Source organism: Lutjanus erythropterus, chromosome 21, assembly GCF_056507025.1.
Source record: "Lutjanus erythropterus isolate fLutEry1 chromosome 21, fLutEry1.hap2, whole genome shotgun sequence".
In the NCBI taxonomy this organism is placed as follows: Eukaryota; Metazoa; Chordata; class Actinopteri; order Lutjaniformes; family Lutjanidae; genus Lutjanus; species Lutjanus erythropterus.
Window position 1 is genome coordinate 15,716,894 of NC_139337.1, and position 24,344 is coordinate 15,741,237.

General features: G+C 40.0%; 1 protein-coding gene across 4 annotated transcripts in view; it reads right to left on the reverse strand.

Moving 5' to 3' along the window:
* myripb (myosin VIIA and Rab interacting protein b) overlaps positions 1 to 6,577 on the reverse strand; it is a 148,021-nt gene extending 141,444 nt beyond the window's left edge. For all 4 annotated transcript variants that reach the window (XM_084747680.1, XM_084747678.1, XM_084747681.1 and 1 more), the window contains exon 1: positions 6,160 to 6,577. The gene's annotated coding sequence lies outside the window, so the exon portion shown is untranslated. The remainder of the gene's footprint in view (positions 1 to 6,159) is intronic.
* Positions 6,578 to 24,344: the final 17,767 nt, after the last annotated feature.

The window sequence follows — 24,344 nt, forward strand, 5'->3', positions numbered from 1 at the left end:
AAGACAACTGAGACACACCAGACAACTGTTACACAATATAAGAATATGACTTTGGTCACTACTGTCACATTTTGAGTGGCACTACATTGAAGTGTAGCAGTGTAACACTGTCAGCTTACAGGAGCAACACATTCAGACTGACACACTCACTGCTGCGAGAAAGAGGATGGCTTCAGACGGAAAATAGGTCATACTGATGCATCTCTCTGGAGAATGAACAGGAACCTGTCTTTTTCCCCCAAAGGACATGCCATGAGCATCAATCAACTGCGTCTTCAATGAAAATATGTACACACTGATACTAAATCATCCCAAACACACCCCATCGAGCACAATGCTGCAGAGCTCCTGGCTCTTCTGCCGTCTATCATCTCAGAGAGTCAGCAGAGGATGGGCGAGCTGAGGACAAGGCCCTGCTGGAGCGCTAAAAGGGCAGGTGCAGCCAAGCGCTAAATGAACTGCTTGTTTTAGACACTCTCCATTGGATCAGCGTTTCGTCACAGCCAGAGGGAAGGAGATTGAGAACAACTTCACTAAAATTACTATTTGGACTGAAGGTGAACTGACTCTGCAGATATGCATTTAGAGCTATTCATGGTATTCTGTGTTAGAGTGTGTGTGGTGCATTTATGATTGGGGAATATGTGCTAGAGATTGTCCCAAACGTAACATCTTATTTTGACTTGTTTAAAAACCAAGCTGTGTTTTTGTTTTCTTTGTCTCTTTGGTCATTTGTCTTCCTGTGTTCACATGCCAGCAGAAACAGAGGTGTAAACGGTGTTATTGCAACCCCAGGATATGACCAGAATCTGTCAAAGTGACATTGAGAGGTGAGAAAAGAGAAGGAACAAGAATAGTGGACCACAGGACTGTGATTCAGCTTTTAGTTAAAGGGATAGTTTGGATTATATGCACCTGGCCAGAAGCTAAACAATGAATGCTGTGGACAGGGTCGCCAACAAAATGTATTTTAGCCACTTAAAAAGTGCACCTAAAAATAAAATCACTTTATGTCTACATTATATTAACAGTATTTTCACCACTTTTCTTTGCCCTCAGACCAAGTTTTCTGATGGGAAGCCACCATCTTATAAGCCACTGCTTATAAACATTGCTTCCTTCACGTCAACCAGACTCCATGGGCGAAATCAGTCATTTTACTTCAGAGCACAGGATTCGCTGGTCTACCACTGCCTCGATCAGTTAGTTTGTTTGTGTTATTGTGTGACTTTGGCGAATCTAAAATATCCTCTTAAATATATCACACAACAGAACACATAAACCAACAGATCGAGGTAGCAGTAGAGCAACAACTCCTTCTGTCTGAAAAGTAAACTGATTTCAACTGTGGAGTTTGGTTGGTTTGGAAAAAGCAATATTTGGCTAATTTAACAGCAGTTTGTCACCAGAAAAGTCTGTCTGACTGCAGGGTAAAGCAGTGAAAATATTCTAAATATGGCGTACACTTAAGCAGATATTGATGTTTTTAGGTTGACCTTTTTCAGTGGCTAAAATACCTGTTGTTGCTGACCCTGTCCAGAGCAGACCATACATATTATATGCTATTCCCTTCTATGCTTCTCCAAACTGGGGCCATGCCGACCACCATCTACTGCAGGTTAGCCATTTCCAACCTTCAGAATGCTACCACCCAATTTGAAATCTGAAAATCTTTTGCGGCCCACCAAAACTTTTAATCACAACTCTGATCAGCACATGAGACTAATCGTTCTAAGATTCGTTCTGGTGTTAATATGTCAGGTCACCAAATCCAGTGTTAAACTAGGTCATTTAAATAATAATAAGCATTCTGATTGCTTTAAAAAAAGATAAACATCTTATATAATTAAAACATTAAAACATAAATAGTTTTATTTGTTTTTCATGACCTGTCAAGGCCCAACTGCAGGGCCTTCAAAGCCCACAGCCCCAGCGGGAATCAATGCTGTAAGTAATACACTGACTATCGATAAGTACCTCATACGACCCCTATTTTGAATAATCCAAACAATCCCTCTAAGGGCACACACTGCATATCACTGCTACACTATCTAAAGTAAGAGGCATAGCACACAGTGTGAACAGGCCCGTCAGCAGCAGTCACGAATTTGTGAGAACAGCAATCATCCAAGGATTCATTCATACTTCACATCCTTAAGGGAAGTGCGGTGTAAGTGGTGACAAAGCCACACTATAAGCATTCACAAATGGCTCAGGGCAGTTAACGGAAATGCTTCAAAAAGCCTGCATAATATGCACAAGGTTGGCAGATAGCAATATCAGCAGCATTAGATATATCATATGCATTAACATCACTTTTTATGTGGTAAAACCCTCCTCACCTCCACTGATTTGATGGTTACAGTGGAAAAAAATGATCAGGTAATAACCTGAAAAAGTCTATAGCATCAATGATCTGTATGATATATATATATATATATATATATATATATATATATATATATATATATATATATACACATATATATATATATATATATATATATATATATACACATAACAACATTTTGTAACTCAGCTTTGTGTGGGTATGCAGATGCACAAGGTATCCTTAAACATCTGTATGAGACATACTGAGGCACAACAGGGCTTTTCATAAAAGATATTTTGACACGTTACTGTAGTAAAATTACTGGTGTATATAAGGGCTGAGTTCCATTTATCTGCTTCAGTGTCCGGGTCCCTCAGTGTTATGCATGCTCATTCATCATCACACTGTCATGACTTTATGCTACACTTGAACAGAACAGACCCACGCTTATTCATGCTTTCATACAGCAGAAAACAACAAGACAGACACACTAGGTCTGTGGAGAAAGGGAGTTGTATAATACCTATGAGGAGGACTGCCTTTGGTCAGTCAGCGTTTTCAGTGAGAGCAACTCACATGCAGAACAGCCTGACAACACTCACCACAGACTGTGAAATATATAATTTATTTTTAAATTCAATTTAAAATCATGGTTAAAACATAATCAAGTGTGACTATACTCTGAAACTTAATCGAGTCAGTAAAAAAAGGCGTATTTTAATGCCATTTTGTATGACGTATTCCTTATAATGTATCACTAAATACAGACGCAACATTGGCAACAACATAAAAGTACAAGGGGTCAGCCGATAATCAGCCTGACCGACTACCAGACTTTAATTTAAAAAACTTAAGATAAATTACTTCTAAAATGTGCTACTTTTAATTTGATGCAGTCACCTGTCAGTAGTAACCATTCTGAGGTCTCATCTAATGTCCCGCCCACAACATTATCTGACTGGTTACACATCAACAACCCCGAAGGTGTTGCCTTTACAGGTAACATTAAAGGCAACTTCATGTAAGTTTCCTTGATAACAAATTATACAGTACCAGCCTTAAAAAAAACATCCTGGTCGACCCTTGAAAAGTACCATGGTATTTTCTGAAAAAGAAATATACTCTTGAGACAGAAATGTCTGGAAAGCTTAACCTGTTTTACATCTGCAGATTTCCAAGACAAGCATATCAGTATCAGCCAATATAGGTAGAAAATAACTGCTCTAAAAAACAGCATCCAACCTCTTTTTTGGACTGCCAGGACTGTGGGTGAGAATACTGCCACGTTAAATCAAGCTTAGATTATGCCAAAAACATATTTGGTGCTGACACACCAAATAAAGACTCTCACTTCCTGTGCTGTACCCACATATTTGACAATGAGATACATTCAAATCCTCACCCGAGGCTCTGTATGAGGAAGAGCCCTTGATCATTTGTCAGTATTTGACATCTACCTGCTGTGTCACATCCATCACTACCTGGCCAATTACCACTCTATGCAGAGAAAGAGAGGAGGCTGGGAAGGTGAAAACACTGCAGCTGATCTGTGAAAACACATGATACACAATACACGTACATGCACACACACACTTTTGACCTGAAGTGTTAAAATCAAAAACAGATGCTAATTGAATCTTGCTCTGAGTCATTGTGCATGTGACAAAGTGTTGAGAACGGCTGCAGCACAAACTGTAAGAATGGGTTGTAATTCTGGCTGAGTGATGATCTCTAGTTTTCCTTGAATGAATCGCTCAGAAAATAGCAGACTGATTCATCCAGCATGTGGGTGAATGTATTGCTGGTGTCTCCCTAAAAAAGCTTCCAAGCTATCAAAATAAAGACTAGAAAACATTGAAAAATAATCTTAAAAGCTCCCCAAGATGTTCGAGTGAGGGAGACTGGAGGTAAGAGGGATCAGCTGTAGTACATTCAGCTAATCCAATCAGAAACAAGCTAGAGTGATGACACTTACTCTGCACATGCTCAGTAGGATTCTCTCTCTATCTGTGGAACAGGATCGGCAGCAGAAGTTGTCAACAAAAACTGATTTTGAGGTATGAAAGTTACTTTTTGGATGTACAGTATTTTTCTTCTGCTGTCTAAAGTTTAGATGATTGTGAATTTAAACTTAAACCAATTGTATCTCTAGGTTATTGGTTAAAAATTAACATGAACAAACTATGCTGCAACAGGTGTTGGAAACTAACATACACGGTTTTATCATGCAAGGTTGGGACAGTTGTAACACTGTGTTACAATTGCCCTTGAACCACAAAGCCCAATGTAAACACCTTGTTTGTCTGTATTGACAGTTTTCTGTTAGAAAAGGAACATATTTCACTAAATTTAAATGTAAAATTACTTTTAACTCAATTCAAATGAAAAAAATCTAGTTGCTACTAGAATTATTGTTTAATCTGATGCAAAGATAGAAACAGACTTTTGTTTTGAATGCATACGATGCCTGACATCTAAAGGAATTGCAACCATATACAAAAAATCTTAAGTTACATTATTAGATGCTTCAACAGTGCTTTTATTTGAGATACAGTGAATTAATATGACCTATTTTTTGTTCAGTTTGCCTCCACCGCTGGGGCGACTGTGACAGTAACCCTATCTTCACGCTACCAGCAACATACTGTAGATACAAAACAGAAACAACATCTATATTGTTGTCAAGCTGTCAGTGATGAGTTGCTGGGCACGCTTTAATGTCAATGAGCACTTGTGTGCAGAGTCAGCGAATGTGGATCGTCAAGTTGCATGTTCTTTGCATTTTTTGTTGGTAAGAAAAAAGTATAGGGTTAAATGCAATTGGAAACTGGTTAATATCAAGTCTATTCTTTACTTGACACAGGAATTGTTGGGAGACAGGAAGTGGAAGTGGCCACTCAACTTTGAAAAGCTTCTCAGGCCCGACACACAGCAACAAGTGCTGGACATCAATTTCTAGTTTAATGTCACCAGCTTTCACTGAAAATGACTTAAAGCCTGATTGCTTTGTCACCAGTAGTGTGAACATAGAGTATGATTTGCATTAAATTTAACATAACTGTCTTGTCCTCGATAGTGAGAATAGGTCAATTTATTTATTAGTGCACATATATGTGTTTCTCATATCAAAATATGACCAGTGTATTTTAAGCGTTCTGCTAGTTATGAGGGAGAATGTAAAAAGCGTTACAATTGCCCCTGGTCTCCCCTATTATTGTCAACAGGTGACAGACATGAGCACAAAACAAAACAACACAAATAAACCCGCCTGCACGCCCACTCAGAGGGGCTGCCAGATCAGGATTTCCAGCTTGCATTCCTTTGGGTTAAAGGTTTCTCTGAGACAGAACATGACTTTATTTGCTGATCAGCTCCTGCTAATTAAACCAAAACATGTAGAGTGTCCCTCTGTTTAAAAAAAAAAGAAAAAAAAAAGATGAGTCACATTCTGCACCTCCTGCACCTGCCTTTAGTTTTCTTATCAACACTCTGGACTGTATCGAGCTGTGAGGCAAATTAAATCCACCTCACATCCCGCAAAAATGCGGCACTTTCCTCATTTAAAACCAATTCATGTCATTCCTCCTGCCACTGGCTGCATGATAACATCTGTGCGATATGGGCAGTGAATCGGGCAGCTTGCAGCACACGGCAGTGAAGAGGTGACCACACACATTTCGCAGAAACGTGCGTTTTCAGGTATGCAAGCGTGCACCGAGCCTCTGAATCACACATGTAAAGCGAGCACCTGACACTGAGGCTCATGTTTCATCATAACAGGCTAACATTCACCTATTCGCAGTGAGTTGATGAGGAGAATCACTTACACAGAATGAGTGGGAGCCGGATGACCGCCAGTTACAGTCTCTTTCACGTTATCCCAGATACTGACTAAAAAAAGACGCCGAGGGATGCGCCTCTGCAAGTGTAAACTTCCGCGACACCTGTCTGTCTCCAGGTACTTTTGGCTCTCCTGCCCCTCGGCGAGTCGGCTTATTATTTTTTCCCCCAAAGCAGCAGCAGCAGCAGACGCAGGCACCGCTGAATGGGCGATCACGAGGTTTGTATTACACCGAGGAAGCAGGAGGAGGAGGAGGAGGAGGAGGAGGAGGGAGGGCGCACAGCGAGCGAGGTGAGGGGCTGGCACCCAACCTTGATTCTTCCTGTATTCACGGTGACACAGAGCGGGATGGAGCCGTGTGAGAAGAGGGACAGTCACAGATAGTTGAGTCTGTTTCCGTGCTTCGCTGATCTCATATCCAGTCCCATGGTTTTTTTTTCTTTCTGCTGGCACCTGGGCATCCTGCGCTCCAATTTGGCAAGGCTGCTCCTGAAAGAGGAGGAGGAGGAGGAGGAGGAGGAGGCAGTGTTGGCTGGCTGCTCCATTCACAAAGCCAGTCACAGTGCAATTAACCCCAGAGAGAGATGAAAACATCCCAATTAATCTAGCATCTCTTTCATTCACATGTCTCTGTATGCAATTTCATTACCTCACTATTAAGAATCTGGTTTGCTTAACTTCCATATAACAATTCTATTAGAAATCAAATACATCTACAAATTCACTGCATAAAGTTTTAATTACACTGTCCAATGATTTTCTTGTATATTAAAGGCTATGTGAGATTATGAAGCAATTTACATGTATGAGTCCTTCCACGACTTTCTCCTTGTAACAGACTGTGGACTGATTTCTATGTGAAGGACTCGGGTCAAATTTCCCAGGAAAATCCAAATGATGTGACATACATGCACACTCCAAAGTGCCTTCTCTTCCCCTATAGCTCCGACAGTGTTCAACACTTAGACATGGGGTGCTACAGTGATGACATACTTTTGCAGGCCAACCCAGAAGTTAGCATCGCTCTGGTTCCCTCCTTAAAAAGCCAGCAGGACTCCAATTAGATTTTGAATTTGTGCAGCTCTGTGGCAAACAAACATTTATGATACAGACACAGTGTTTGATTTTCGAAGTGTAAATGCAATCACCGGAGGTAAGAAGCTGACAAACTCAATCAATGTCACCCCCACTGAGTGACTTGTAGTCAGTCCGATGATGTTTAATGTCTGCAACAATGTAAAAGCAAACATAAAAGCTTCCAATTCAGTAGTGGGGTATTTACTTGTATATTTTATGTCAAACAAAACATGAAAATCTCTTGAGTTTGTGTTAACCACAGATGTTATTTTAGGCAAATAACAAAAAACTCATTCAAAAATCAATTGACTTTGAGATAAGCAAACTGGAAGTGCTGAATGTGTTCACTCATTTATAGGGTTTAGAACTCATTCCTGCAGGCCTCTATAACAGCCTGTGGACTAATTTCTGTATGAGGGACTCTGGACAAATCTTCTGAGAAAATCCACAGGATGTGACGTTCCTCTTCTGCTTCCTTACAGCTCCAACAGTGTTAATAGCTAATATTACTGCAAAGCATGTGAAATGTTTTATAACATTATGGTTTTTAGCTTAGCTTGCTTGTTAACAAGGACAAATTGCTGGCTAACTTGATTGAACAACTTCAGCTAATTCAGCCAGCCTCCCAGGGCTGAACTGGCTGGTAGACCGGCTGGCTTGCTTGTGGGGTGGCTTGTACCAGATCTATGCAGCTAATGTTTCTGGAAAAATACTCTTTGTGTGGATATGTCAGTTGGCTAGTTTGCCAAATAATCTTACCAGCTAAAGTGAGCCATAACTTCTATATTCAGACAAACAGTTGTGATGTTTGCCACCGATAAATGCTGTAAAGGTACAAAGCAAAGGCGTAGGCTAGAATTAATTGCTTTCTACTGGTCGAGAGTGGTAGCAAATGGCAAGCTATCTATCTATCTGAGAAAGCGTAGCTACACCATCCATTAGCATAATTGTATTTTACAGGGCTCTTGAATACCCACCGTCTTCCTGAGTTGTGGTCTGGCAGAGCTTCAGAGCTGAAAAGAAAAGCTGCCTGTTTGTTCTCTTTATTAGTGCACAGCCTTTGGGAAGAAATGCTGACAGCGTTGTAAAAACACTTTCTGGGCTGTGGTACTTGCTCAACAAGGTCAATTTCTGCAAGATAAAGAGCCAACCTAACATTGCAATAATGGGCTACTTTTTAGAGATTATAAATCAAGCTGGGCAGATGTGTTCTTTAGTCTAATTGAGGCTGCATTTTGCAAGAGATACCGCCAGAGAAACTGCTCAAAGTAATATATTCTGCATATCAGGCCCTATTTTCACTTACAAAAACACCTCAGTGTCTTGTGTGCTGGAGACCTCTGTGCCTGACTCAAGTCACACTCTTGATATGCGGTATAGAATCAGTCACAGTGCCGTTGTATGGGCAAATATCTCTGTAATCTTAGGTATTTGTATCATATCAGAGTTTCAATATGTACACAGATAATACAACCAGTAAATGTACAGCAAATAGAGAGCATGCAGGTCATGTTGGTATATTCACAGAAGTGTGAAATTCTTGCACAATAAAGACTTACATATCGATCAGTTACAGTACGTTCTGTTGGAATTTTTACTTGTTTATGTGTAGTTATCCCTGTCAGCCCCATGCCTCTTGACTCTGGTACAATCCAAGACCTGAATAGAAGTAGGTATTTGGGTTACAAACCTCAAATAGAGGCTGAGACATTTTTCATTTTCTAAACTGAAGATATGTCACTTTTCTAAAGCTCATCTTTTAGAGATAAATGGGACAATTTTTCAGCTAAAATGCATATTAATAGAAATTGTATGTAATTCTAGTGTATGTACTATACTGTGCTGTTCTGGCTAAAATTAACCATGTGTATATGAGGTAATTATTTCTAGAAGGTCACAGGCAGGGATTATTCAAATCTCTAACTGGAGCAAGTATAACCGTGTAGCGGATGTTCAGTGGTGCACTTTAAAATGAGTGTGATTATCATGGTTCAGTACTCATTGCTTGGAGATTTAAATAACATAATGTCTGGCCTGTTAAACTGCATGTTTTACTTGCTTTGTCTGCGAGATTTAGTTAAAGCAGGGAAACGATCACGCCGAGTTATAACCACATGGGCTGGTATGTAGCACTGCTATAAAAGCAGGGTAGAGGAAACACAAAAGTGACACTTTGACGATGCAGGGACAGTTCACGACAAAACTGAAAATGAACAAGAGCCTTGTACTCATGTAAGACCTCCATTAAAGTCCTGAACAGACACGTACCCAAATATCTGTGGACTCCGTGGACACGTATTTGTTCTGTTTAGACTACTTTCTAGAGTCGGTTTGGAGGACGTGCTCCACACATGATCAGAAGATTGGCATCTGTAGAGGCTGCATGGAAATGTCCACACAGGACTCTGCATGGTCACAACAAATGGGCAGAAAATTTCTGTAACATGGAACCCAGCCAACCCTCTCAGACACGGAAAGCATAATACCAGCCATAATACCAGGCTCACATTAGCACCACTGAGCTGGCTAGCATGGTGATACGGTTGGCAGGTGTAGGTGAGTTGAATGAGCCACTGTTGAGTGGAGTGTTGAGGTTTTTCAAATGTACTTTTGTGCACAAACCTTCTGTCAGATAAAGGATCAATGAATCAGGCTAGACTAACTAATTTAACTAAACAGCCCTCTGCACTCTCTCTGCTACTAGAGGGGGAGATGGCAGGTCAACAAAGAAGATGCCTTTTGGTTTCGGTTTGTTAAAAAAAGGGATGGTGTTCCCCGTCATCCTGACTCAAATTACCTACTGCCTACAGGTAAGAGGAAAAATATGGATTTTTGATTTTTGGATGAATTCTGCCTTTAATTAGGTGAGCAGGAGGAGAGGAAATGTCACTATGACAGGATAGAAAAAGGACCAACTTTTCTGAGCACTTACACTCCCAGTACAGTCCCAGTCTTCTATTGTAGGTCACTAAGTACTTCCAGTGTAGAGTGAGGGTCATCTTAGGGTTTTACATGAGTAATCCTCTGGTCACAAGCACATTTCTGCAACCTTAAGGCAACTGCTGGTCACATATATCTTCGAGTAAAGCGTATTAAAGGCTTCATGCTCCCGTAATACTGGTGTTTACGCTCTGAAGCTGAGTCATTCCCTACATTTACATCTGTAGAGCTGCATACTGCTGGTATTGTTTACATTTCTACCTGGAGGATTTACTTACAAGAGAGCATGTGCATTTGCACACTTTAAACAGGATCGCTGGTGGGAACAGAGGGAATATTCATGCAGTTGTCCTCAGTAACTGCCGTGTGAAAATGCAATCATCGGGTCAGTGTGGCGTGCCTTAACATGTATCAACAATGTGTGACAGATTTTACGAGCCTGGGAGTCCTCAAAGTGTGCCAGGGGAGTCATGATTGCTAAAATGAAATATTTAGAGTGACTAAGGAGAGCAAAGTATGCTGGTCCTTCTATCCGTGTCACATGCTGGTGTTACAGTGTGGCGTTGTTGTCTGCTGTGACATTGTGTGTTTGGAGACAGATTATAGCTCCGCCGCCTGATTGTTGCCAATTTGAGGTCCCTTTTCTCTGAGGGCTTCACTGCACACTATATGATCTTGTCCTTCAACCAAATGTCAGCCTTCAAAAACCATATAAACGGTCAATGAATCATATAACTGTATGTTAGCAGTCAGTAAGAGTTGATTCATGGATGTTTTGCCTGGAAAACATGTAACAGTGATTCTTTTGGAAAGGCAACAATTTGCACTATTACTGTAACTGCATGCAGGCGGAAAACACCAATCAGTCAAATGTGTACCCATTGGACGAAGTAATGACAAAGCAAGCGCTAACCTCAGCCACCAGGGGGCCTCCAAAGTAAAAGCTGCCACTCTGGTGCTCTGTGAGTTATTGTCATAATTGAATGTACTGAAAGGTTGAATCCATGATTTTCTTTATATGGACCGTAAACAGCCAAAACCCAGAAATATGACAAAAATTTGGTGCATGCTTTTGAATACTGAGCATGAACCAAAAAGGACAAAATTTAGAGTGTTATCAAAATGAAAGGAGTTGTGGGTTCCTGTCCAAAATGCGTTGATATGGTAGAGGTATACCATTCACTCAGCATGTTACCATGCACTTCAACTATAGTGATTCTTTTAAATTTCTAAATGGATTTGTAGACAAAGCAAATGTTAAAAGAACAATATGAATTTTAGTTTAAAACGTTCAAAAATTAACTGAAATTATCAAGAGAATGTGAAGAAATAACCTTTTGACAATATGTTAAGGACATCTATGTATTGTATTGCAGAGCTATCTGCTGAAGTTAGCATGCTAATCACTAAGCTTCAGCCATCCTGTCTTGTAATACCACTTTGTACCGCAAGCTGCAATAGTATAGTTCAGTCTGCCCTCAGTCCAACAATACCGAGGTGGTTTTCTTGTTTTGGCTCCTGGCACCTTGGTGCTGACCCTACTATAACTCCTGCTGAGGCCTCTGGAGTTGGGCACTAACTCATGTTCGACCTTCCTGTTGCTCTTCTCCTGCTTCACACCTCTCCTGTTTCCTTGTCTTTTTGTCCCCAGAGTCAGGGTCCTGGTTGTGGCTGCTGTAAATTACCTCAATACTGTATTCACTGTCGTCAAACTAGCCTCCATCTGTCTCGGATCCAGATCCGGCAGTATTCACTGAGAGAGTAATGAGCCAGTTGCATGTCCACATGTCGGCTCTGGTTCTTGTGCCCACTCCGGCGCTGTTGCTTGTCAGTCTTGGATGATTGAATGCTCCAGTTCACTGCAATTAATTGGGTAAAAATAACAAGCCGGTAAAAAATACTATAAACTTCCTTCCAAAGTGCCTTTGCGATTAAGAAAAAACTTATCAAACCTATGTAACTGTTGAACATTCTCAGCGATCACATTCCTGTAATAAAAATGCAGTGACGTCTGTGTTCAGTGAAGCAGCAGGTGTGTCAGATGCACTTACCTAACAGGGTATTTTGCACCTGCAAAGCCAAACATCCAGTCACTCTTCAGTGATCCATGACCTATATTGACCCACACGCATAAGCCTTCTTCTGTCTCCACCTGGTAACAGTGGCTCCTGTTGACTCAGAGGAAGCTTTTCAAAACTGAGGTAGTGGGCGTGTAATCACTCCTGACAGACAATATGCCATCAACCAATAGGATTATCTTACCTGTTTAAAATTCAACAACTGGCAGATGGCAGAGGCAGATGCTAGTAGATTAATGTTGCATTCACATGCTCCTTCAGTGGATCCTTTTCCCAAGTTGGACAGTTCTTCCGACAGGTAGGGCTGTTGTACTTCTTTTAGGATCTAGATGATGGGTCAGCTGAAACTAGCATCCCAGCGTAGATACATGTTGCATTTCAAGTATTCTGAAACAGTCTGAAGCTTCATATTACAAAGTGATTTTGTCCCAAACTTGTTGCTGCACCAGTACCGACTTGTTATCAGGGTTAAAGCTAATAAATGACTTTTCTAATCAATCTAGAGCACTCTAGATGGACATCAGCTAACTATTACAACTTAATACCATTTTACAAATTACATGTGAGCAAAAATGTATATGCAAAATGTGAATTAAAGGAGAAATCTGTAATATGGTTACTGTAATTTATCATAAAATGATATGTTATCAGAGATTAAGTTGAAATACTCGCTTCTCTGACAGCGCTACAGCCGCAGTGTCGGGAATAACTGTTTTAATATGCCCAGTTCATGTTAATTAGAGTTCAAATTAATGCAGACTGTTCGTTTAAATGAGTAAGTGTATGTTTATGAGTTGTAAGAAATCAAAGAAACCTTTTAGGAGGAGTAGATGTTTATAATGGTTAAATTGAGCTACATGTTAATGGAGTCTGGCAGGCAGTCACTGAACTCAGACTCCAGAGTGTGTATTTTCGGCACAGTGAGCTTTTCTTTTCAGAATAACGGGCTTGGCTGTACACTGACAGACAATTTACCTTTATAAATAACTGATAAACTTACAGTACAGGACTTGTCGTTGCTTGTTATTGTCAAATTACAGTTTTGCACGAGTTTTGCTCCTGCAGTGTCCTGCAGCCTGCCTGAGCATCCTCAAGCCTGGAGAGGTGGAGGCGGGGTGAACTCGCTTCAACCATAGACGATATATTAAATAGGGATTTGCCTTATTTAATATATTGCTTATGGCTCCAACTCGCCATTTGGACTGCTGCACTCATTTTTGGACTCACAATTGCTACATATGCCTCCTTTAATAAAAAATAATCAATCAGACTTTTGTCCACCAACAACTCAGACTTTCCCAACTATTCTGACTTGAGGGGCCATTTACTTGAATTTTCCCCACCAGGAACTATTTTTTCTGATCATTCTCGCCACATGAATGCAGGATTTGTCACGTTCATGGGCCACATCATTCAGACAATCCAGACATATAATTTCTCATACCTCTCACTATGAAAAGTACATGATTCACCTTTAACGTAAGATAATTCTAGAGTCTGACCTGAAAAAAAAAACACATTTGAATGCATAATGGTGCATAAGCATGTGCTGTAAATATGTTCACATGCATATATTAAACCATAAAGAGCATAATTTCCATCAGCAAAGACTGAACTCTCTTGAGTAGAATTATTTATTATTACCTTGTAAAATGCAAATTGCTACAAAGCACATGTTAACAAGTCCATAAAGCTTATTCACTTATAACTCATTTAATGGAAAACAATTAGTAAAATACATGATTTGTTGTAATTGCTATGAAAGTATAAAAGGCCTGAGACACCACAGACCTCTGGGTCAGAGTATTGATTTTGGATTAAAGCAGCTGCTTTTATTCAAACAGTAAAGTGTGTGCTAAGTCCTCTGCTGTCTGTCCACGGACGTCAAGATGAGCAAAACATTTCCCACCTCACTACTGTTGGATTGTTCAGTCTGAAGTCCCTCAGCTTATTCCATTTAAACATACATTTTCTTGTGTTTGTCAGCGACGAAGTGGAGGTGAAGCCTCTGCCTACTCAGCATGACTAATTGCCCATAAGTGGCCATTCCAGTGTTGGAAACAAAGCATCACAAACACCAAACAAACACAGTGAGTCACTCCATGCATTGTGCATTTATTCACAGTGTGGAGTAAAGGGAAGAAATGGTATTTCATTTCACTGGAGGACGAAAAAAGAGAAGCTTGTTTAACATTTAATATTTTACATCTGATGAATAGACAGATGGATTTGTGTTTTGTCATTTTTCGATAAATGTGTTTTCAGAAATCCCCCCAGGGGTAGACAGGGCTTCACTGGCAGAGGGAGTCATGATGCCATTTCCCCTGTTACAGCTAATAAACAAGAGCTGATTGTCCTCTGGGTTGAGTAATGAGTTAAAGCAGGAGCTGAGGAAAATCACACTCGTAATAGAAAACAACTGCCTTCCCCCTGGATATGCTACAGTATACACACAGCGATGGCTGTTAGTACTGGATGAAGCCAGTTTGCTCAGGTGCTGCAAAATAACTTTAGAGCAGATGTTCATTAACACTGATTTGCATTTAAGGGAAAATACGAGAACAAAAACACAATGCATAAACATGACAGGTTATAAAAAGTTAAAGGGATAGTTCAGATTATATGATGCAAGGTTGCATGAGGTATTTATACATAGTCAGTGTATTAGCTACAGTTGATGGTGGAGAAGCAGAGATGAGTACCATCATGGAAGCCACGCAATTAAGTCCTAAAAACAGGATTTGAAAAATTCCATTCAAACAAAATCAACAGTTTAAAAGTGTGCTATATTTAGAATATTTCCACCAAAGTATAATATTTTACTTTTACTTTTCCGATGGGAAACCACTGTTATATAAGCCAAATATCACTCTCTCCAAACCAACCAAACTCCATAAGTGAAATCAGTCATTTCACTTCACAATCCACGTGAGTTGCTGTTCTACTGCTGCCTCGATCTGTAAAGTTTGTTTGTGTTACTGTGTGACTTTGGTGTTTTCAAAGGATAGTTCATAATCATCAAAGTCACACAAGCAAACTAACAGAGCGAGGCAGCAGTAGAACAGCAAGTCCCGTGACAGGAGCCAGCGAAATGTGGCTCATATGACTGCAGTTTCTCATTATCTGACAGCAAAGTAAAGTGGTGAAAATATTCTAAATATAGTATACCATTTACAACTGACCCTGTCCACAGCAGTACATTGCTTAGCTTCCATGTTGTGCCTCCCTCTGCTTCTCCAAACTGGGGGCATGTTGACCAGCATCTACAGTACTGTAGTTAATACACTGACTATTGATAGGCACCTCTGACAACACCACACCAAATGCGCCAAACTATCCCTTTAAGTGTGTGGACAACAGAAGACCAGATATTCCTATGGGGAACACTAGCCTGAGGGTTCTTTGAGTATGAGTGTTATTGTTCTGTTTTCTGACCTAATCCCATTTGACTGTTTTTCATGTACAGTGCAAAGCCTTCTACATTAGCATTCATACTTGAAGACGTTCCTTTTACCCTCCAATAGCCCCTAACTAATTCTTTTCCCTTCCAGTGTTTAGAAACCACAACATATTGACTGTCTGGTCAATCTCCTTCCAGACTATATTAGTCACACAGCACAGAAGCCTGCTAAGCCCCCTCCTTTCCTGTGTTTATTTCACAAATGTGGATGAGTGAGAGTAAATTTGCCAGCCACTCCACTTCCCGGTTCGCTTGCCAATAGTTTTCTCCAGCCAAGTTTAGCTGCAGCTGTTTACAAAAGAGGTGTTTTTGTTGCTAGCCACCCAGTTCTGTGAGATATTTCTGAAACAGCTCTGTGATTTAGCAAAACTTGTTCACACATACCACCAGAAAATGAGCACCAGACTATGATCACAGCAGCACCCACATATCTGAAGAAGTGTACATGAATTAAAGAAATGGCCTGTAACTCATTTTATCTTTTAATTCAGAGATACATAACCACTACTTTCCACAAGTCCATTAGCGAGCACAAAGCACACTGGTACCAGTTAAACAATGCCACAAATTAAAACTGCAGTCACCAATATTTTGATATTAACAATGGATGAAAATGCCACGTGTAATTTGAAAGGGATCACTTGTAGTGATGAACCAACAGGGAGTTGATCCTTCTTAAGTCCCGCTCTTTTTGCTCTGTGCAAAAGCAGCATAGTCAAATCTTAAGATAGCTAATTGCTATCACAATTACTCTCCCACTCTGGGGAGTGAGTTAATTTGTTGCTGATTAACATGGACCATAGAATTTACAAGTTTTTTTGTATGCAGATAAAGTAGCAGACAAAATGAAGTCCTGCCTTCAGCACAAAACTATCTGACGTGGTATTGGACAAAAAGCCAGACAATCAGTTTTTAAAAGCAAAAAGGGCCTGTTAGTGGGCTCTCCACGGTGAAATAATCTAATTTCAGAATCAATTCACTCAACATGTTCAAAGAGAACTTCAGTCCCTGTCTGAACAACACATCCATACTCTCCCAATAAAAATAGACAAAGACATTAGCTGTACTCTGGTTATGATAATGAATGTGCGGCTGCAGCTGGAGGGAGCGGTACAGCAGCACACATGTCAGACTGAGCCTGTCCACACCTTGTCTCACCCTGATACGGTCGGCTCTCTCCTCTCGTCAAAGGCTTCAACCCTCAGTGGCATTGTTTGAATCCAACTCCTTGCTGCCATGGTAACCAGAGCGGAGAGAGGATGGGATATAAATGAGAAACAGTGAGAGGGCACGACCCACACTACGCCTGACACTCTCTCATGATATCGTGTTTAGTATTCTGGCTGAATGAACAATGGGCCAGTATGCTGTGATAATAACCAGACAAGTTGGGTTTAATTAGCACTTTGCCATGTCACTGCCTCCATAAAGATGGAATACAATATCACTATGACCATGTATGGCGTGGGTGTCTTTTGTCTTGTCAAAGACACTTGTATATAGGAAATCCTTTTAGTTTAATCCACAAATGGACACTTTTATACAAACTACGTCATGGAGAGTTATTCTGCAATGAATTGTTGTGATTTACTTTCAGCTACTCAGCTCTTCTGATTCCATGCTGATTTTCTTAAATTGCCATATGGTTTTCAGTGGTTCAATTAACCATGCAGATATGTTGCAGCTGAGATTGATGACAAGACAGATGTTTCCCTTTTGTAATTTTCACTTTGCAGTCAAAACAAGAGGAGTTCACTCAATGCAGATCTTTGCCAGGCAACCCAAAAAGAATATCTGGATGTAACCCTTTTACAATCACCAACATTTTTCTCAGTAACTGCAATTTAATTACATATTTTTCTCAGTAACTACAAAGGATTACAATTCCATTTATTTTTTTTAATTTAATTATGTATAACTAGTTACATTAAGTAGTATCTCTCCAGCACGCCTAAAATCCCATTAGACATTTGTGTGACATTTTGTCTTGAGTTATGGGCAAATATGTGTTTTGTGTCGCAGTGACCTTTGACCACCCAAATCTAAGCAGTTCATCCTATCCTAAGTGGATTTTTGGCACCAAGTTTGAAGAAATTCCCTCCAAGCGTTTCTGAGATAGTGTTCACAAGAGTGGGATGGACACGAGGTTACACTGACCTTTGATCACTAAAATTTAATCAGTTCATCCTTGAGTCCAAGTGGACATTTGTGTCGAGAAGAGAAATTCACTCAACATGTTCTTGAGATTTTAACATAATAAAGAACTCAAAGAAATGTTGATACATCTCAGCTCTGTGAGAGATGAACAAGCCTGAGCTGACAGAACATCAGACTGTAGAGTGAAACCTGTCTGGATTATGGCTTTTAGTAGATGCCTCATCTGAATGGAAAAGCTATCAGCAGCTGCAATGGTGGTAAGTAAGCTCAGATCAAAAAGGATGTTCTATTAAAACAGACCACTATCTTCTATCTGCATCTCAAATCACAAATAACACAAGTTTAGACTTTGGCAGCACTCGTAGTGCATACACCAAAGTCCAATTTTGGTTGCAGAAAATTCACCATTCTTTCCCACTGTCAGATGAGATGGTATAAACCGTGAGAATTTCCGATGGTGTTCAATTCATAAAAGATACTCAGCATAAAAAACAACTTGATTACATAGGTTTTAAGAAGGCTATTTGAAACTTACACACCTGTGATCTATAAATGTCAATTTAATTTAGGATTAACACCATCTGTCTTGTAATCAGTGATTTTCAGTATAATCAGTGTAAGAGAAAAGCAAGCAAACGTTTTTGAAGAAGAGATCATGCGGTTGGTAAAGGAGACTGAAGCCAGGCGACATGAATTATTCAGTGGCCTAAATAATGAGTTCATTTAAAAAAAACACATAGTTTGGGAGTGTGTTGCAATTAATTCATCACACCCTTAAGTGATAATTCCTATCTCATTGTTCATAAAGCAAAGTTCACCACAGGCTTGGGGGCCTGTCCATCTGAAACTGCAAGACTCTGACATAACAGCAAGAAAATCACTTATGTCAAGTCAAGAGTTTGCTTAGAGATACAATAATTTCCACATCAAAGTGAGGTTTTATAAATAACAACTTATATGTGGTTAATGAGGTCCCTGCTCTCCACACAAGTTAAAGGGGAGGATCAGAATATCACCTGCACCCAAATATTGGACTTAAGTGTATGTGCTGCATATAATTTAAAAGTGTTAAGTCGTGTTATTTGTATGCAAATGGAAGGTTAATTAAAATGACCTATATGATGTTCTGCATGGATAGAACTGATTCAAATCCATCAGTAAAAACAGCTGAGTTACATCACTGTCATTTGTTTTGTTAGTTCAATAAGTTCTTAAATTTGTGCAAGGCTTTCACGGATGCTTCTCACTGTTGTCACACAGAAAACCATGCCCTTGGCTGCCAGTTGTCTCTCTCTGGACGCTGATTGGCTGCACTACTTTTGGTGCAGACTCAAATGGATAAGCCTGGCAAAATGAATTCTCTCATGATCTCGCAAATCCAGCTGCCTTGCGAGGTAAACAACAATCTCTATAGCTAATCTCCCCCATCATAACACCTGTATGGTGAATTTGTGTATAACTCACCTGTTTAAGTTATATTAAAGGTTAATGTTATGGGCTAGGTAGGTGCCATCACAGGTGGCTAACCACTAGGTAGCTGCTTCATTGGCCTGCCTCAGCTCCACCCGTGCTCCAACTTTATGCCTATTTTTGGATTAGCCAAGAATTAGCTGAGTCAAGCCCTGCCAAGATGGGGAAGGCCAGAGTTACCACACTGTGAACTTGAAAACAGCTCTTCAGAAACCTGTGGGTGATGTCACAGAGGCTGTGTACACTATTTTATATACTATCAGTGGTTCTCCTACACACTAGAGGGTGAGAGGAGAGTATTCAGATATTCAGACATTCAGTTGGCTGCAATTTCCAAATTCAGCGCTAGATGACACTAAATCATACACACTGGTTCTTTGTCTGTCATATTTTATCAGTCATATAAAACCTCAAAAAATCATTTAGAGGTTATATTATCATGGATTAATGTTTCAACATCACTTCTAGCTTTTAAGGAGTAACAGAGGAATTTACCACAATTTTACAGCCACATAAGATATTTATGTGTATGTGTTGTGTCGTGACGTCTCCACAGAGCTCCCAGCCACAGCAACATAGGATTTAATTGATTATCTATAGAATGAATGTTTTCTCTTCTGGGGAGCTTTGATGTCTGAATTGCTAAGTTATGGTGATCTTCAGACTGAACTAAAGGGCCGCATTTGTTATGAAGCTGTATTTCTCCTGTCTGTTGTGGGAAAATGAGGCCTTGAGGCCTGTGATCGCTGAGTGCCTTTTTTATTCAGTGATATGGGTAATCAGTGGGGGGCATCAGGCTACAGATGTTAAGATTAAAGACAAATACTGTTGGTAACAGATGATATATTTAAGATTCACTTTGAGTCAAATGAGGGCTTCTTTGTGTGAGTATGCGAATGCTCAAACAGCCAAGGACACGTAAACGGAAAGTAAAATGTAAGCAGCCAGACAGTGATCCCTCTTTGTTCAATGACAAACACACAAATTGCAGCACAGCCATAGTGTGTTTTCCTCAGCCGCGTCCTTGGCTTCCTCTACTGTTTCCACATGAGAGGACTGAAAGCCTCACTGCTTTTCTCTCCCTCGCACCTTTCACAAAGCTGTTACCAAAGCAGCCGCATAGAAAAGAGAAGAGGACAATGTGCTGTAGAGGAGTATCGATTTGCAATCAGACCTATGAGCCTGTCCAGCTGTACAAAGAGGAGGGGGAGACATAAGTTTCTGTCTCTCATTTCTCAGATAGAGGCTATTATCTAGTATACACATGCTCTTCGTGATTTGCCCCTCCTACACATGGGAGCTCTCTTCATCTGTCACACTCGCATACAACATATGCATACAATAACACAGAGACATGCCTGGAAGGTGCTATTTGGAGCATGACTGAGGTTGGTTTGCCAAATGGAGGCCTGAATAGGACAAATTTCACCTTGATGCACAGGGAGGCTAATTGACAGTTGTGTCAGTGGTTTATGTCATCTGGAAGGATATTATGCGCACTCACACTGACTGTCATTTGTTTTAGTGTTCACAGGGACATACAATGCATATGTAGAAGTGTAAAGGGTAGTTTTATAGAGAAGGATTGCTCTATAAAGCACTGAGCTTAGACCCAACACAATCCTTTTATATGTGATGGGGGAGAACACATGGTTGTCTCCAAAATAAAGATAGATTTTCTTAGACTTTTAGAAAGTGAATTCCCCCAGAGCTACACAAATAGTCCCGAAGGTGTATCTGTGTGGGTTGAAAAGGTTTTAACTTTAACAAAAAAAAAATCAGAGTGTTTCCCAGGACTTCATGAATTTGCTTCTTAACCGTAGAAGGATGGGAAAAGGAGAGAGACCAGAGGGAAATAAGAGAGGGACCTGGAGTTCAGACAGAGGCTGGGCTAGACACTGGTGCTAGATTAGGTGGCATACAGCTAACATACAGCTGGTACATTGGGTGTTAATGATGACATTGGTGTGACAAATTTCACTCCACTCTCTGTCTGAACCATTGACATATATTAAGATGAAAGCATATGACAGCTACTCTGTTATTCCTCCATTACAGATCCTCCATTGTTGTATAGTCATGTGCAAAAATGACGTATAAAAACAGCTGTCACTTTTTCATACATTAGAGGCCTATCTTGCCTTATCGTCACAGGTCTTTAGACTGTGGTCTCAACACAGACAACAATGGGCTGAACGAACACTTTTAGTTTCTTGAAAAGAAGTTTGTAGGACTAAAAGTAGATCCTTGAATAGTGGTCCCTCGGATCAAAGTTTCCCAGTAGTTTTGGTAGAAACAGGGCTTAGCCCATGTCAGTGGTTTTAATAACGGTTACTTTCTGCCAAAGAAATAGTCCTTGTGAAACAGAGGTTCACAATGAGGTCTGGGGATTATACAGAGTAACAGGGATAATGTTTCTGGAAAGACATGATCCTGTTGAACTTTGTAAATGTTTTTTGCAATGCTTTCAGTACCACAAACAAAATTCCATTCACCTCCAAAGGCATTATTTTCAGAGACAGATATCTCAAAACCTAGGCAAATAAAACCAAAACTATCTGCATGAACAGATACCATTAGAGTTACATGAGAAACTGTTTCTCTGTAATTTGGGTGAACCAACCCTTTAACAAACGGGGCAGTCGAAGAGTCGATGTTTCAATTACATAATCCAAAACATCCATTACTTTATGAGTCACGTCTCCTGATCCAGATGTTGTTTCTTAAGTCACATTTCCTGTTTTCTCTCATCTCTCATCCTGCTGCCAAACAGCTTTGTTGCTTTACCCTCACACACAGACACAAACACATTTCTACAAGTATTTTTGTGCCACAAATTACCTGTCTTCTCATCTCTGGTCAGAGCAGACAGTGTACAGTGAAAAAAAAAAAGAGTTTTTTTCTTTATTACAAGGTCAACAGCTGCTAGCTGTAGAGCACCCCCCCCCCCCCCCCAGACACACTGACAGCAGCTCAAAGCAGAGACACTGATGAATGACACTTCCCATAGGGAGGCAGGGGAGGAGAGTACTGAGAGTGGCTCTGCATGGCAATTTCTTACAGTTAACTCCCTGAGATGCTTTAAAAACTTGCTCTAAACTTGAAAGTGTTGAGTGAATAACGGGGGTTTGGAGTATGAAATAACTCTCCCTTGCCGTGATTATAGTCGCATTGTGGTTTGTGAGAGGTTAATGTAAACTTGTAACCTTGGTAACATGATTTCGACATGCCTTACAAGAAGTCATCTGATGTTTTCCTAAACTAAAGCACAGATTCTCAGTAGGAATGAAATTATTGCTTGGTCTTACATGTTTTCGCCACTGGTAGGCTTGTGTCCATTTTGAATTGGCTGCCAAGTAAAGCAATAGTTTGCTGTTTTGAGGTCATTTTCCACTCTCCGCTTCCTTTTGTCTCCTCTTCCTCAATTCGCATCATTAGCTTGCGGTTGTCTAGCAAGTGGTCTTCCTGAACCACCAGGGACAAGTTTGCAGTGGTCCTTACGCAGTGTCAAACATATCTCAAAAAAAAAAAGACGAGGGTGGGGTGGGGAATGGGAGCTGTGGATGAAGATGAATAACCATCTCTTCATTCTCCCCACTCACACCGTGACTCACTGGGAAATTGTCAGAGACATTACAGATACTTTCACAATCTTTTTCAAGTTTGCTGAGTAAGAAGCTAAATCTTTCACTGATATGCTAGAGGACAGGAAAGTGGCGTACGGGCTTGTCTTTGACCGGAAATGAAACTTTAATTTCCATTATTTTCACAGGCGTACGTGTCTCAAATCACAGCGGGAGACAATTCCTCTGTGACCCAGAGCCTGAGGCTTGAAGACTTGATTTTCATCCCTCTCACTCCCACTCACTCTTTCCATCCTGTAATACACCTTGAGACAGGGTGTCTATTCATCTGCAACCCGCCCCATCAGGAGTTGCATTCTTTATGGTGAGCTGTTTTAAAGCCCATATAAACTTCCACAGGGGTGCATTAAGCCCCGACAACATGCCTCCCAGATAATGTAAAACATGCATGTACAATTTAAAGAGAAGATTATGAGCACTATGGCACTCTGGTTACAACAACAAGGATTCATTTTAAAAAACAGATTAAATTAACTTAAAATTATGTTGAACCATACTTTGAAACTTTATTAAAATAAAGAAAGATCAAATTTAAAACTCTCTTCAAACTGCAGGTTGTTTTTACTCCTAAAACCTTTAAAACTTTAAAAAGCTGCCTTCTTTTGGTGGTTTGAGTAAAAAAAGGAACAGGCTAAATCCAGTTGAGTTTTATGACAACAGTCAGATAACAGCCTGGCAGCTGCAAGCAGTTTATTTTTATTTATTTATTTTTTAAATTGTACTTTTGTCCATTTTTAAACCTTATATTATTTGGTCATATTGCCCCAGTAATTTGGCTGACAGATTTTCCTCAATGGAAGAGAAATAAGCCATCATGAATAGGCTTATGCTAACTGGACTAACATTTTAGCTAGGTAGCAAACAGTGTAATATTTTGTTAACTTTTTCTTTCACATATGATGCACTGCATACTCAAAATGTAGACTATTGTTCGACACACTTTTGCATAAATAAACTGTAGTATGTATCTTTTCAGACATATTGTTCATTGCGTATTATGTCTCTTCTTGAGAACCTCCTGAGAACTTCCTGACAGCCTCTGTGTCAGTTTGAGAATGATCAAATTAAAAAAAAACAAAAAAAACATTCCTTTTTAGCTTTTAGCTTTTTAGCTATCTAGCAGACAATGTAACATTTTAAAACATTTTGAGCTAGCTAGTCAACAATGTAGCCTAATGTTTTGTTAACAAACTAGCGAGCTTTATTTCTGTGATTTTGTATTTCTTTGTTTTATGTTGCGTAAGTAAGCCTCTTCATTTGATTAAACTCTTTTAATTTCAGGTGTACATTAATAAACTTGAATTTACTAAACAGACTTTAGTTTTTAGTTGTTAATAGAGTTCTG